This window comes from Amblyomma americanum, chromosome 6, assembly GCF_052857255.1.
Source record: "Amblyomma americanum isolate KBUSLIRL-KWMA chromosome 6, ASM5285725v1, whole genome shotgun sequence".
Lineage (NCBI taxonomy): Eukaryota > Metazoa > Arthropoda > Arachnida > Ixodida > Ixodidae > Amblyomma > Amblyomma americanum.
Genome location: NC_135502.1, coordinates 89,675,521 through 89,690,363, shown reverse-complemented (window position 1 = coordinate 89,690,363; position 14,843 = coordinate 89,675,521). Strand labels below are relative to the sequence as shown.

The 14,843-nt window shown below is 48.1% G+C and overlaps 1 protein-coding gene across 5 annotated transcripts in view; it reads right to left on the bottom strand.

Annotated features, from left to right (window-relative positions):
- Positions 1-14,843, bottom strand: part of LOC144093834 (uncharacterized) — a 229,270-nt gene that overhangs the window by 36,530 nt on the left and 177,897 nt on the right. The gene's annotated exons all lie outside the window — the stretch shown is intronic.

The following is a 14,843-nucleotide window of genomic DNA, read 5'->3' as shown; positions in this document are numbered from 1 at the left end:
TTATTATTATTATTACAGGCAACATTGCAAAATCATGTTACGCGGCAAGAAAGAGACCCAAGAACAATATAAAATGAATTCACGTAATGTCTCACTTTGCTCGATCATAAGATGAGTATACACTGCAATTTACAAATACCATTTTTATGTAAGCGCAATAACAGATCCATTGCATAATTTGAAAACCACCCTTACGAGGATGCTGGAAACAACAACGCCGCCGCAAGACCAAAATTGGCTGCCTTTACTGAGTCCAGTAAAAGCAGTAGTATGCTGACGTACTATTATTGAAAACGTGTTTGAAGAAATGAATACAGCTTGCGTCTGCAGTACACAAAAATGCAGCAGCAGACGGCGGTTTCGAGCAGACGACGGCTCCACCGGTCATCGAAACCCCGCAGACCAGGGCGGAGTGATACATTAAATGAAAGGGGGGCCTGGGAGGGTGATATCGGTCACGTGACCTACTCCGATGATCTTATTTGCTAAGCGGACTCGAAGCCTTCGACGCGACCTGCCCCGCGTCAGTGCAGAACGGACGTGATCTGCAGCTTGTCCGAACAATTATGGACGTTATGATCAATGAAACGCCGCTAATTGTTCATTATCGACGGTATTATCAGTTCAGAAACGTTGCAGACAGCAGACTGACTCTCCTAATCGTTATGCGGCAAGCTTCGGCTCTGCTCATGGATTATGTTAATTTGTAGGACTCGAAAAAATAAACGTAATCTATGCTTCTTTTCTCGCAAAAACGAATTAATTATTCACGCTGTTAACCATTCCTGATGCTATTATGCTCTTCTACGGGTAAAGAAATGGGGCACGAAAACGGCCTGGTCAGCAAAAATCAAGTAGATTCTGGCGCAGAATGCCCGCAGAATCGATCCTGGGGCGATCACATTGGTGATGCAAGAAAACGGAGGGTCAGCAGACAACTCCCGCCACCTATCCTAAAGGCAGCGAACTACTCATTCTAGGATGTCAATTGGGCCAAAGTGAACAGAGGCGCGCGCTCGTACAAGTCGTGAGAGAAGCGGTCGACAGCACGGTGATAAAATAAAATGCGCTTGTAAAGTTGTAACGTTGTAAAGTTTAGGAAGCATACTGTTACTATCGTGATACCGTTTCGTGAGAGCCACATTCCGTGCGCCGGTCATAGAGCGCTCCAGAATTTCTGAAACTCGGGCGCCAGTAAAATTATATAGATCACGGAATTCGTGTTCGGGTAACTTTTGATGCCGGAGCTGCAGTCCAAATCTATGAGATGCACAGGAAGCTGCGCATGTCACGACGCTCTGCGCTTTTTTCGCGCGTAATAAATGGGATATACACACACCGCATTTATTCGTACGCACAGGTGCTTGTTTAATTATTTTAGTTTGCTTTGAGCTCCGCCACCACATGTGCTCCTTCGCATGGCGCATATTTACGTTTGCAGCCCTGAGTGACCTACAGTCCTCCACTCTGTGCGGTACTAGTGAATAGCTGCTTGCCTTGCGACAGAGGCATTTACCGAAAAATATAACAAAAGAAAGCAGCTAGCTGGAATAGTTGCGAGCAAAAAAAAGTTGCTGCGGAAATTTTAGATTCGTAGCGGATTAATAGAACAGTGTGTGAGGCTTAAATGAGCGATGTATAACTCGAAACAATGCGCACCCGATGAACATAACCATTCCATCAGGGCACTTAATATTAATGTATGGTTAAATACGAGCGAAAAACGACAAACGGACGAAGAAAGAACACCGGAACAAGCGTTAACTCGCAGCTCAGTTGCGAATAAAACCCTTGTTCGTCTGTTGTTTTTTCAACCGTTTGTCTTTTCATGCGCTTTTTCAATCAAGAGTTGTAACCAAGTTGCCCAACTTTATGCCCCTCTAGCTTAACATTAAATACACTATGACTTGAGTCAAGTTTCAAAGTGTTCACTGAACAGGGTTCGTATTGCGTCAAAACGAAATATGACTGTTCCGGCTGACATTGACCTCTCAAAATAAATCATATCTCTGTTAGACGCGTTCTCCCGTTGTTTGACTCGTGCATTTAATTCTTCGGTAGCACTAAGTATGAACTTTGTCCGATTATGTCTGTCAGGACTGCAGTACTGCAGCAGCAATTCCAAGAACAGCTACGAAACTTCCTGCGCCCTAAGTGTTGCATTCAATACAATATGAAATGCCTAATATGCACACGACACGGGCACCGGCGTATATATATGTGTGTCTAGGCACCTCCACTGTGCTTGCGTGCTTCTCGGTATGTGAAGAAGAGTAGGGTTAAAATATTTCCTTGCTTCGACGAGAAGCATTACTTTGGGTGCCTCCCCAATCCATGATTAAAAAAAAAAGAAACAAAAGTTTTTAGCAAAACATAACTTCGGCTCATAAACACGCGCTAAACATGGATGGCATTCACAAGAAAATAAAAACAAATGACGGCAAACTGTTTTACATACACCCAAGATAGCACAGGGCCATGCACTTTGTTCATTACCTGAATGAGGTATGCGCGCGTCCAGCTTTTAAGTTAATTAAACAGGACCCGTCTTCCAACTGCGAGACTGCCACATGAAAGAAACAAAATAAAAAAGCTCCCAGGAATTAGGTTCATTTTACAAGTCAGAAATCGTTGGCTTGGTGACAACGCCTCACATCAAATTTTCCCCTTTCACTGCACGCAGTTCGGGCTGGATATGCGCCTGAAAAGATGAGACTGCATATTCGAAAGCAGAAACATAAGGCAATGAAGCACTCGGCTGGTAGGACATAAAAGTTCATGTTAGCATGTTGATGCCATATGTGGAAGGCAAAACAGAAAAGCTGGTTTAACCAAGAGAAAATAAAGAAAAACGGCCATTCTGTTGCCAAGTGCACAGAAGCGCGGGCAGATGGCAGTTCAGATCTCAACGCCCTTTCCCTCCTCCCCTTCGGTCCTCCCCGTTCACTGCTTCGCTCTCCCACTGAAACGCAGTGCGCGGGTGGAAAGCTTCCTAGCAGGCTTGACAGCGCGGCAGAAAATAGCAGTCAACATTCCATTCACAGCAGCTGGCGTGTCACGGAACATGAAGCTGCGAATAATAAAAAAAAAGATGACGCCTAGTACGCGCAGCGACGAAGCTGTTTCGTACTCTTTAGTGCGGTCTGCGACGCAGAATGGTGCTTTTCTGGTGTTTTATTACGACAAAAGTGATTTCACCGAGCGTTACATCGTTTAGTGTTCAATTGTGTTGCCACACAACTGAGCGCAGATGTGCTGTGTTGCGCAAGTGTTTCACAGGCACAGCCACGTGTTTGGCTGCGAGGAGGTGGTGTTGCTGCTGCGATGTGGTAGCGAACGGCGTTCTTTGGCAAGTTGCCTGAAGAGGAGCGGTGCAAATTGACTACCCTGACCTGCTGGACCTCAGTACGACTTAGTGTAGTCAGAAGGACCATCCTACAGTGTACGGACCGTCCAAACCATCTAGATTGCATGCCGCGGTCTAAACAGAACCTAACCTATATCGCATGCTACGGCCTAAGCAGAACCTAAACAGAACTCTTCCGGTCACACGCAAAGTGGCCTCGGGACTCTTGGAAAATACTGCACCTGCGTAGCTTGCTTTGCACGTGAGTGTCACTCCCTGCGAAAGGGTAGCAATGAAAAGAGGAAAAAAGTTTCGGTGCGCACCTGTAATATTGCGATGACACGCCAAAGGCTTACTCCGAATCCTCTGTTGTTACGAATACAGCATTACTGGTGCGGTGCGGTTGCTGCTGCGTTGCGTTGTACTAGACTTGTGACTTTCTTTAGCGCGACAGGACTAGATGGGTCACCAGCGAAACATCCCTTATGACCAGGTGAAGTTATAGTCGAGTAGCCCTCAAAGGAGACTCCCCAGGCGCGTCGACCAATTTTCATGACACCGAGGTTAATACTATTAGTTCAATAGAGTAAATTGCCGCTCTAGTTAGCTCATATTGCACAGATGGTGGAACCAGCGAAACTGACGCAGGACACGACAAAGCGGTGTTTTGTGTGGGCCTCTTTGTCTTGTCCTGCGTCAGTTTCGCTGGTTCCACCCTCTCTGCATTAATTCTATTAAGCCGCGGCAATTCCCCTTTCATTTGCCGACCCCCTGCGATTTCAAGCTAGCAGGTCCAAAGGGATCGGTCAAGGAGGAGAGGGGCAGAATCAATCAAAAGGGAGAAACGGTCGACGCCATTGCCTGGAGGGGTACCTTTGATTTGCCGCTTCGTTCTTGAGTTGTACCCTACTATAGGAGTAACTTGGTTAAGCACGGGTAAGTTCGGAGGAGCGTCGCGCCAGATGTTGCTGTTGGCCTCTGGTGGAGGGGCAAGCTGCAGCCGACTGTAGGTCGGGTGCTAAGATGAAGAGCGAGAAACGAGGTTGCGTGCACATGGGGATACCTGAAAGAAGAGGCTAATGATGAAGTCGCCGGAGTAGCGTGCAGTGCAGCAAACGGTAAATCATAGCAGAAGCCGGTACTTCGATAGATTCCGAAGACGAACGACGTGCACGGCTAGCTGAACAGTGACGCAAAAAGAAGAGAGCCCCAACCTGAGTCAACCAATCGAGTGGATACAGGGAGGCGGCAGGCCGAAGCAGAGCGACGAAGACAGTGTAACCTTGCTGAACGGGATGCGGAAACAGATGAAGAGAGAAAAACGCGTAGAAAACAGAGAAGAAAGAGGAGAATGATGAAGACGTCGGAGGAAGGTGTAGTACAGAGACGGGTGCAAGTGGCTTCAGAGACAGCCGAGCAGAGCGAATGGCGACTCGGATCGCAGTTAACGAGCAGCTCATGCGGCTTACGGCAAGAGGAGAGCTGAGGAACGAGTGCATGAACCTTTGGGTGCAACTCGAATTTTAAAGCTATAAAAAAGCTAAACAAGGGCAAACGTGCTGGCGTACGTTGGTCGCATTTAGCTTAACCAGGTAAGTGATTTTTTTTTCTTCCGGTCGCTTCGAGATTCATTACTACCATCTTATCAGATGTGTATGCGAGCACGCAATTTCTACAAGAATTAAAACCCACTTTTATACGACGCACACCAACCGCGGCGAAGAAAGCTCATGTGCTTAATTGATGAAACCGTGGTGCACCTGGATATTAGATATTGAAAAGCGTATATACAGGTTCCCACAAAACTTTTAATTAAAACGAAATTTACTTGCTCGGCAGTCCAACGGAAGGGTAGGTTTTTCTTGACTTAGGTGTTTCGGAAACTTTAGTGAGCGCATGAATGTTTTTTCAGCTTTCGTTAGCATCACCCTTACATTACCCTCATGAAAACCATCGTAACGAGTCATCGTAAGTCACCACCATGAGTGCACTGCGGTACGAAGCTCTTCCTTAATGATCTCCAAAAAGTCTTGTCTTACGCGCACCAAGGCTAAACTTGACCTGTAGGCATCACTTCAGGTAACTGCCTAGCCCTCTCGGCTTGGCATCCTCAGAGCTAGTCCAAATCAACTGGCTGCAGAGTCAGCCCATTGACCTCCGCTGAAAGAAGCAAACTTAGTGAGCCACGCAAGACGGGTGAGTACGAGAATGAACTCCAGTCGCAACATTACAGAAAACAAGGTCTTCTTTTCGCGAAGCGCGTGAACAGGCTCGCCATCCCAGCAGCGTTCCCATACACAAAGAGAGAACCAGGCGTCAAATGTTGTAAGCTTGTTCAACTCAGCATCTTCTCCCACAGCCAAGCGCGCACTTTTCTAGGCTTCGACGGCCCGAAACACTTTGAGGGGGTCCCGGGCGGCAGTCAGCGCACAAAGGCAAAGAAAAGGAAACACAACAAAGCAGGGAAACGCCTGAGGAAGTGCAAGCACTCTCCGTCTCACTCTCGGAGGGCCCGCGCCACATGGGTCGACCCGTAAAGAGCCATCTCGGTGACGTTTATAGGCTCTAAAATAAACCGCCCAAAGAGCGAGAGAAGAAAAAAAGAGGAAAGGAGAGAGGAGCGAACGTGGCGCAAACAAACAAGACAAGAGAGAAAATTTCCGGGAGAAGAGAAAGATGTGTTCGACTGGAAGCCAGCCTGCAACAGGCAGGGGTGAAGAGGAACCGACGAGGCAACAGACCGGGTGAAAACAGGCGCCGAAAAAAAAAAAGAAAACACAGGACTTCGCGCCGACCGAGACGCCCTGCTGTGCATTACGCGTGCCTTACGGGCACTGCCATGTGAAATGCAACTTTCTTTCCATGCCGCCGAAAAAAAAAAAAACCAAAGAAAGAACCAGGACGGGGGAGCGTACGTCTGGCGTTGAACCCTGTGAAGTTCAGCCTAATGACTCTGGCTGCGCCTTTGAAGAGTTGCGCCGGCATTGTCGGAGAACCATCTTGGACACTTCTTTTCGCCTCTTTCTCTCGCTCTTTCTTTTTGTTAGCCCGGCCGGAGGTTATTTTTTTCCGCCAAGGCGACAAGAAGTGTTGACTTGTTTGGCAGGGTTGCGGCGAACCCGTCCTTGGGCTCTCTGCTGGCCGCTCGCACACTGAACGCCGAAGAGATGTGTCTCCAAGGGGTGACTGGGGGCACGTGACGGGAACACACAGACCGAAAGGGAGTACACATGCTTCTCGGGGAATGCTCACGTCCTGATAGTTAGCTGCGTCACGGGTAGCATGCGGATGTGCGCGCGGAGTGTCCTGCTGCATTTTGTTTTTGATTGCGGTCCCCAGTGCACGGGGGATGAGTACTACTCCCAGGCTTCGGTGCGCGAAGTTGCGCGACAGCCTGCTGGACGCGACCGACCTGCTCTGCGCGCCTGGATTTTTCGTGGCAACGTGAGAAACGAGAGCTTTGCGGCGAATGCTCGTTCCGGTGGCGGTAAGTCAGACGCCTCCTGATCTGGATACGAGCGCGTGATCGGGGTGGGCAATGAGGCAGCTTGTCTTGAACTGCCTTTTCGAGGTCTTGAGAGACTGGCAGCAAGCCGGTTCCTAATCCGCAGTGCACGAAATGTATCAGGCCCGGTACTGGTTCTGTGGTCGCCTCAACCGCATACTATGTGCGATAAGTTATCATACTGTGCGTGTGTGTGTGCTTGTCTACCGGGGCTAGACGACGCGGAATTTTCAGGCCGGATAATGAAGATAGTCCTGGACCTTTGACAGCGTTCTTGAAATCCTCGTTTTATTCCTTTCACTAGTGCCTAAGAAAGTCAATAGTCTATGTTTACGGTCTCTCAAATGTGGCACATGCAGGCATTATAAACATTCTGTTATCTGCCCACGCGCGGCTTATACGCATTCGTTGCAGACATTCCATCCATTTTGGCGAAATAAAAGGATACTGAACGTAGCAAATACTAGGATGCGATGTCTGAAATTCCAGACATTTCTTCGCACGTGCTCTTTTAGAAGGTTACGCAACACAACAGCGCCACGTTATCGATATGGCAAATTTGTATTTTCATGCACCAACGTTTGCTTAAGCGAACTGGCCCCCTCTGCCATTATTTATGATCTTCAGTATGTGTCCGGACGTTTTGCAAATGAAGTGCCTTTGTTATAATATTTTATATTTGTCTTGGCTGAAACAGGCCGGCGTACCCATAGCCTGAGTCACTTTGAAACCTTAAAGCCTTAAAACCATGAAACAGGCTATTTATTTAAGCCAATTCATGAAACAATGACGAAATTCTAGGCTGATGATGGGCAGCCGTTGAAACGTTATCTATACGACGGCTACCCAGTTACTGTTCCTCTACAGCAGATGCACGCATGCAGTTGCTGCAGACAAAAAACTGAATTACTCTGCAGCCTGAACATAAATGGCCTCCCCCCCCCCCCCCTCCCCTCATTACCAGGCCTATACAACAACCATATCGTACTGCTTTATTCCAGGTCACTCACAACAGCCTTAAAACACACTTTTTTCCCACTACCCTATATCCGGGCCCTTAATTCTTCGTTTTTAAGTGCCTTCCAAAAAACTAATGTCTGACGTCACAGCACTGTACTTGTGGAAACGGCCAGTGATGTGGACGCCTGCTTTACATTATAAGAGCTTCGGTTATAAGAGCTTCGTTTTCATCGAAGATAGCTTCTACGTCATTAGAAAGTAGTAATGCATGGATCTAGGTTGCCTTCAGTTTGTCTTCAATGTCTGTTTGAGCATGTAATCGAGTGTGCATTGGGTGGCGCCATGTCTGTTTATGCTGGGACGTAGGTGGTGAGTTATTTAACTCGGGGGGTTTACAGCCTGGCGTGTAGAAGCCCTTCACGTTCCCACGCGCGCATTTTTCGGGATCCAAATTTTATGAGTGAACTTTTCGATTCATTGCACGTGGGAGGGAGCCTCTGGCAACTTCGTCACAGACTCAGTTGCTAGAGCACCGCACTCGGCATGCGAAAATTATGTGTTTTGCTTCCATTAAAGTTGCCTTTTCCTTTCATTTTGCTGCGCTTATAATTATCTACAATTCTAAGGGTCTACGAAAATTATTCCTTGACACCAATTACGTTTGAGGAAACAGCACGAAACGAGAATACCTCGTCCTTTCAGTTATTTTGTTTGAGTGACAAGAATTTATGTATCGGAAAAAGTGAATGGTAAAAAAAAAAAGAAACCTAGAAAGCTTTAATCGTAAATAAAAAAAAAGGTATGACATTAAACAAGCTGCAAATTAATCCTTATACATGCTTTCCGCGGTTTCGAGTACGCTTAAATTAAGTTGTTCTGCCACGGATGTGTGAAGGAATGGAGAAATTTACCATCTTCTTTCGGAGCCAGGTCACGACATCGCTTCAGAGCGGCCGTAGAGTTACGGCGACGCTGTTTCTAATGACCGTCGCCGAGGGAGCTTCACTGCAAAGTTCACGCTCGATTGGCAGCCGAATTGCCGAGAGAAAAATTCTACAAGGGAGCTTCTCCTATCGTTGTACGAAATCTCACGCTGGATTCTTAGAACACAGCTGGAAACTCGAGCCGTCGACATTATACAGCTTCGCTCCTCCCCTGAGAGTGCGATTACAGCAACCCCCCCCCCCCCCCCCCCCCCCCCCCCCCCCGCTGTGTTGAAAGAGCGGTGCGCTGCATGTGGCTAGAGATGGAAGCCTTCGCGACCACGTCTTATTTGAGCGGCTGACTCCCCAAAGTGGGTGGCCACCGTGAATGACAAAAACTACCAAGCTCTTTCATAGAACCTCTAACCTTCACCTCCCCAAGAACTAAAGGGCTCCTATACTATCAGCGCAGAGCCGAATGGACAATGGGCCACGATCGTGAGACCATGGCTTCAGCAATCAAAGAGTCAGAATTGCACTAGAACGCTTCTTCGTCTGAGTGCTGCAGGCTTAGATCACGCTTAGGCTTAGGAACAACACCCTGCACCATTCTTCTTACTTCTTTTTTTTTTTTGAAGTTTGAATGCCTCCTATGTTGCTCGCCCCTTCTATCAGCCACTGGTGATCACCATACACCGGTCATCGCCACCTACTGTTTGGGACAAAAGTGTCCAGGACACGTCATCAGGAACCGAATTTGACAGCTCTGTGATTAGCCGCTAGCTGGAGACCACACTTTTCGAACTCTTTTCGAGGTGAAAGTCGAACTCGCGTGTTATGATGTGATAACAGGTGATTGCTAACAAACATGGCAGTTATTAGCCAAAATCAATTGAGTCAAGGCAGAAACTCGGACAAGTTGGTACAGCATTCTAAAGAAAGAAGTAGTTAGCGCGTTGTTTGTCGTTTCCTTGCTTCTTTCCCGTGTTTTGCGCTGGTTTACCATTGTTTAGTCGAAATCGCTTGTCGCGCGTCCTGGAGAATTTTATTCCCAATATTATTTATTGCAGAAAACCAAACTTGGGGAGTATACTACAGTTCTCTTTCTCCTCATATGTATGGGAGTCGGCTACCGGACAGAAGACGTCGATTTAAATTTCAGCAGCGTGAAAACAAACGCAGAAAACACGAAGGAACCGCACGTATGTGACGATGTTTTAGAGAAAGATGTACACTGATATGAAAGACAACATTTCATCGATATTGTCACGGGCTCTCTTCCAGCTGGAACTCTGTTTGTTGAAAGACCCGCCTCGTTCCGTGACATATATTGTATACGAACAGATCGGTGTCGCTCTCTTCTGGGCCGCAATTTACCTCCCTGTTCTTCCCTGTCTTCGTTCTATCTGTAACTAGCAAAAAGCAACCTTAGCTGCACTAAATGTGCGTAAAAAAAACTGCTCATTACAAATGCCGCATACAGCCACAGACAACTAGTCAGGCGGAAACGTTAAACCAGTAATAGAGCTTAACGCGCTCGGTAACTACGGATGTTGCAACCGTACAGCCGAACGCTACAAAAACATAAAGCAGGCACCGTGCTCTCGCGCAAGATTACAACGTTTCTTAAAGCTAAACGAAACGCGGCCAGCCCGTGACCACTTCGAGAGGCTACGCACCACCGACTTTGGCTAATTTCTTACAAAGCCGCGCGCGCGATGTTTTGCATATCTGCCCATTGTTCATTCCGAGTGAGCGCGAGCGGCGGCTGCAAGATCAAGGTCCTCCATCAGCGGCGAAGCGCCAGCCGGCAGCGCACGTGGTTTCGCGTTTACCTTACGGAACGCACTCACGTCAAGCGACGTCACCACATTTGGAAACACGCACAAAAAAGACACACCCAAGGATCCTCAAGGCGGCGACGACGTCGGTCTCTCATTGATCAAAGAGAGCGATAGCGACGGGCTGAGAGCGGAGTCCTTGAGAGGAGGCTGACAAACTAGCCGAGGATTACTTCGAGTAACAGGCCTGCGTAAGAACAAAAGGCCGATCGGACATGAATCACGGGGGATTAAGCTGACACTGGGCTGCCGCGCACAGAACAAGGAAGCTGACTGGACAGAAAAAAAATAGGAACGGGAGAGAGGCGGCAAACGAGCAAGTTATGCGCCGTGCGCGCCTAGTGTCATGTGTTCTGGGAATCCTGCGACGCTGACTTGGCGAGCGGCATACGAAGTCGCTGAGCGGTGTGGTCAGAGCAGAAAAAGATTAGTGGCGATGAACGGCGTTTACCTCGTCGCGGTTACACTGATATAGGGAAGAGAGAATGAAACTACGGGAAGGGGGGGCTTCAAAGAGACGAACCGCCATGGCAGGCCCCCTCCCGGCTGATTTACGACGAGGAATAATATGCCTGCGAAATTTCGACGCGTAGGCACTGTCCTCTTCCCTCCCTCCCGCTGTGTCTTTCACTCTCTCCCTTTCCCTTTGCCCGCTGCTTGTAGCAGTGCGAGCAATTCGCGGAGACAACGCGACCGCGGCTGAAAGAGAGAGAGAGCGGTGCTCAGTGAAGAATGCACACGGAAGGAAAGCCCACAGGAGCCCTTCGTAAATTCCTTACGCTAGAATTGCAGTCGCAATGACACAGGCTTGACGTCAGCTTTGCGTGTGTACGCGTTCTCGTTCAGTCGCAGCGTCTCCACTCACGTCATGGAGATTGCAGATGCTGAGCCTTACACGTGCTTCCCGAGTCTCGTGCCAAGATACTAATCAACTGCGCTGTAGCTCAATGTAGAAGCTTTGCGGAATTTTGGCGTCTTCAATTAATTGAACACAGCGTCTCTCCCTTACAGGCATGCACGTGCGTCGTTATCCACTTTTGGTGCCCGTTAAAGATCCCCAGGTGGTCGAAATTATTTTCCGGAGCCCTCCACTACGGCACCTCTTTCTTCCTGCCTTCTTTCACTCCCTCCTTTATCCCTCCCTGTACGGTGCGATTCGGGTGTCAACCGATGTATGTGAGACAATTACTGCGTCATTTCCTTCCCTGAAAAAGCAATTTTCATTTCATTTTTTCCTCATCCTCAACTCTTAAGGTTTTTATGAAATCGCCTTGAGATGCATGCTCAGTCTGTGACTGTGACCAGTGGTGACGCGTTTCTGCGGCGAGGGGTGGACGACTAACAAAACTGAGTGTATCCACAAGAGCACCTCGTACAAAGGGGCCATAGGAAGCTATATTGTACCGACACAATAAAATATGAAACACTTGAGAAACCCATACATTGTGGCTACTTGCTGGGACATACTTGGACAAAATTCGGGAACACAAACACGTCGTGTTCCATCGTTCTTCTGTTCTTCGAGCTCATGCTCCTACTCTTTTTGCCCCAAATTTGTTATACGTCTCTGGTCCAACGAAACAGCTGCTCGATGAAATTATTTCGGGTAGCGTTTAGGCTAAGCAAATATGACACGCCGTTTCCGTACGAAACTTAAGAGGTCACAGTATACGAATTATTATTGACGACGCAAGGGAAGCGGCCGGATAATCTTACGCTTTTATTAAGCTGAGAGTTACCTTTCGTCAAGATTAATTATTGTACAGGTAGAGGACGCTGGATATCATGTGCAGTTAATTCTGCCGCCATTTCGCTGTTGTCTCCACAAAGGCCAACCGATTCGAAACAACAATGAAAAAACGCTGGCGCATTCGCAAACTGCATTTGTTATGAAGAGCCTCATTGGCTTCCCTTAGAAGCCGCATACCTGCTGGCAGCTTTTATGCAAGAAACTGGGTTGTCGGGCTGGTGTCGACTGCCACACATTTACGGCACGAATGAGTCATCGATATGCGGCTCACTATTCTGTTCGCATATGCGGAAGTCAGCACCTCCACTCTTGGAGCGGTGACATTGCGACGCCTCTGACCTTGACGACACCTGGGAGATAGCACGGAACCTGTTTGAAATGTTAATAAGTCATTAAAGCCAGGTGTCTTGCCCTGAGACTAAGGCAAAATCAGGGCAATATTTTTTTCTTTTTCCGAGCAAACACTATCGGACGTGTGGAAAAAGAGCTTCACAAGGACTATAATTCAAAAGCAAGCACGCACACAAAAAAACACAAGCATGCTAGTAGTAGAGACACTGCCGTTCGGGTTTACGACACTATAAAGTCGCTGAAGATCGCTCGTGGTTCTTTTGTGTCAGCAAACAGGCTGCATAATTCGCCAGTGTAGGGCCGCCGCGGTGGCTGAGTGGTTATGGCGCTCGGCTGCCGGCCCGAAAGACGCGGGTTCGATCCCGGCAGCGGCGGTTGAATTTCGATGGAGGTGAAATGCTAGAAGCCCGTGTGCTGTGCGATGTCAGTGCACGTAAATGAACCCCAGGTGGTCGAAATTTCTGGAGCCCCTCACTACGGCGTCCCTCATAGCCTGAGTCGCTTTGGGACGTTAAACCCCCATAAGCCAAACCAATTCGCCAGTGTAGGCCACATATATGACAAGCTCGGCGTTCCCAACAAGGACGGAACAGATACACGCAACTGTTTTGACTCTCTTTTTGATTGCTGTAATGCTGTTTTTTTCTGTACGCGTACCACTCATCCGACTTTAATGGCAAACAGGTCACACCTCGCGGCATGACAGCTACACGCGTCCTGCATCCGACACCTGCCTTTGCACGGAGCACGCGATGCCTTCACGCATGGCAGCTGGAAAGTCGTTCTGGACCTCACGCCGTGATTAAAAAAAAAATCACCGGACGATGGTCAGACCAATAATGTGGCGGTTTGGACTTGTTGGTAGTGCATAACGTATAAAATAGCGCAACATCAGACAAGGACATGAAAGGACACACACGAGCGCTAACTTGCAACAGTTTATTGCGGAAGAGAGCCTGGAGATATATATGACATGGCGATACATTGCGCAAGCGCGGCAGACAGTCAATTGTTTAGTGGCTTCTAAAGTAATCTAATTCCTTACGAGATAGCCCAACAGAGGGTTTCGCTATGCAGTTGTCACCTAAGCTATCTATCATTTCTGCTTCGATTATTTCTCGCGTAAGTTTGCAAGTGTTTTTGGCAATGATCGTGCATGCTTGAAAAGGAGGTTTACACTTGGATTCACATTTTCTGCAGTGCGCATCTAAAAAACCACCTTTATTTTCTTTAACATTGTAACGATGTTCACGAAGGCGCTGTGGTCAGACATGTGGTGCAACAATTGTGTGAAAGAAGTTCGATTTTGTAATCTCTACTATGATTACTTTGATGTTTTTACTCTAATGAGTGCATTTACCTTAAGCCGAGGCTTCACAAACGCGACATAATTTTTCTAGTCAGGGGGGAATTGGTCGGCAGCCCCGTAGCTAGGAAGGTCGGGTGGGTAGATGGCTAGTGAATGGTGCTAACAAACGCGACATGGTAATTTTTAGGAGTGGGGGGGGGGGGGGGGGGGATCAGCAACCCCCTAGCTATGACGGTCGGGTGGATAGGTGGCTAGTGAGTGGTGCTTCTGCAGGGCTGCATCTGGCTTTTCTGACACTGCATCTCTGAATTCGATTTCGACGTCGCTTTGGGGTTCCACCTGGTTCTGCTGTGGCGTTAGCTGTAGTGGTTTGGAAACCTTGTGGAGGGAGGAACCAGGTGGTTTGGTGGTGGGTGCAACTGCTGGGGGCAGACTTGGGTTTGACACTAGTACTGCTTTCGCAGTAAAAAGATTATTTACACGCTACTGATGCAAAACAGGGGTCGTAAAGCCCTTGCTATTTCACAAAGGTGAGGCCCCATATCATAAGACATGTAATCACGAAACGTCTAGAATATTATATGGTGTCACTTGCCGTTTATTCATCGTAACTTGGAGAGAGGAGATCGCTGCCGGCAATTCAGGCCGTTTTGCACGTGTGCGTTTTCTCAGAATGACTCCACAACTGTTAATTAGCTCCGTTTGACTGCAGCTCGCTTTCAAGGGTTAGTAGCGCGCTTCTCCATATTCGCAAACTGGAACACCGATCCTAAACTTGCGCAGGTGTTCACGCCAGGGGGACGCCGTTATTAATGCACGCACCGCGATGTCGCACAGTTGGCAGAGGCTACGCAGAAG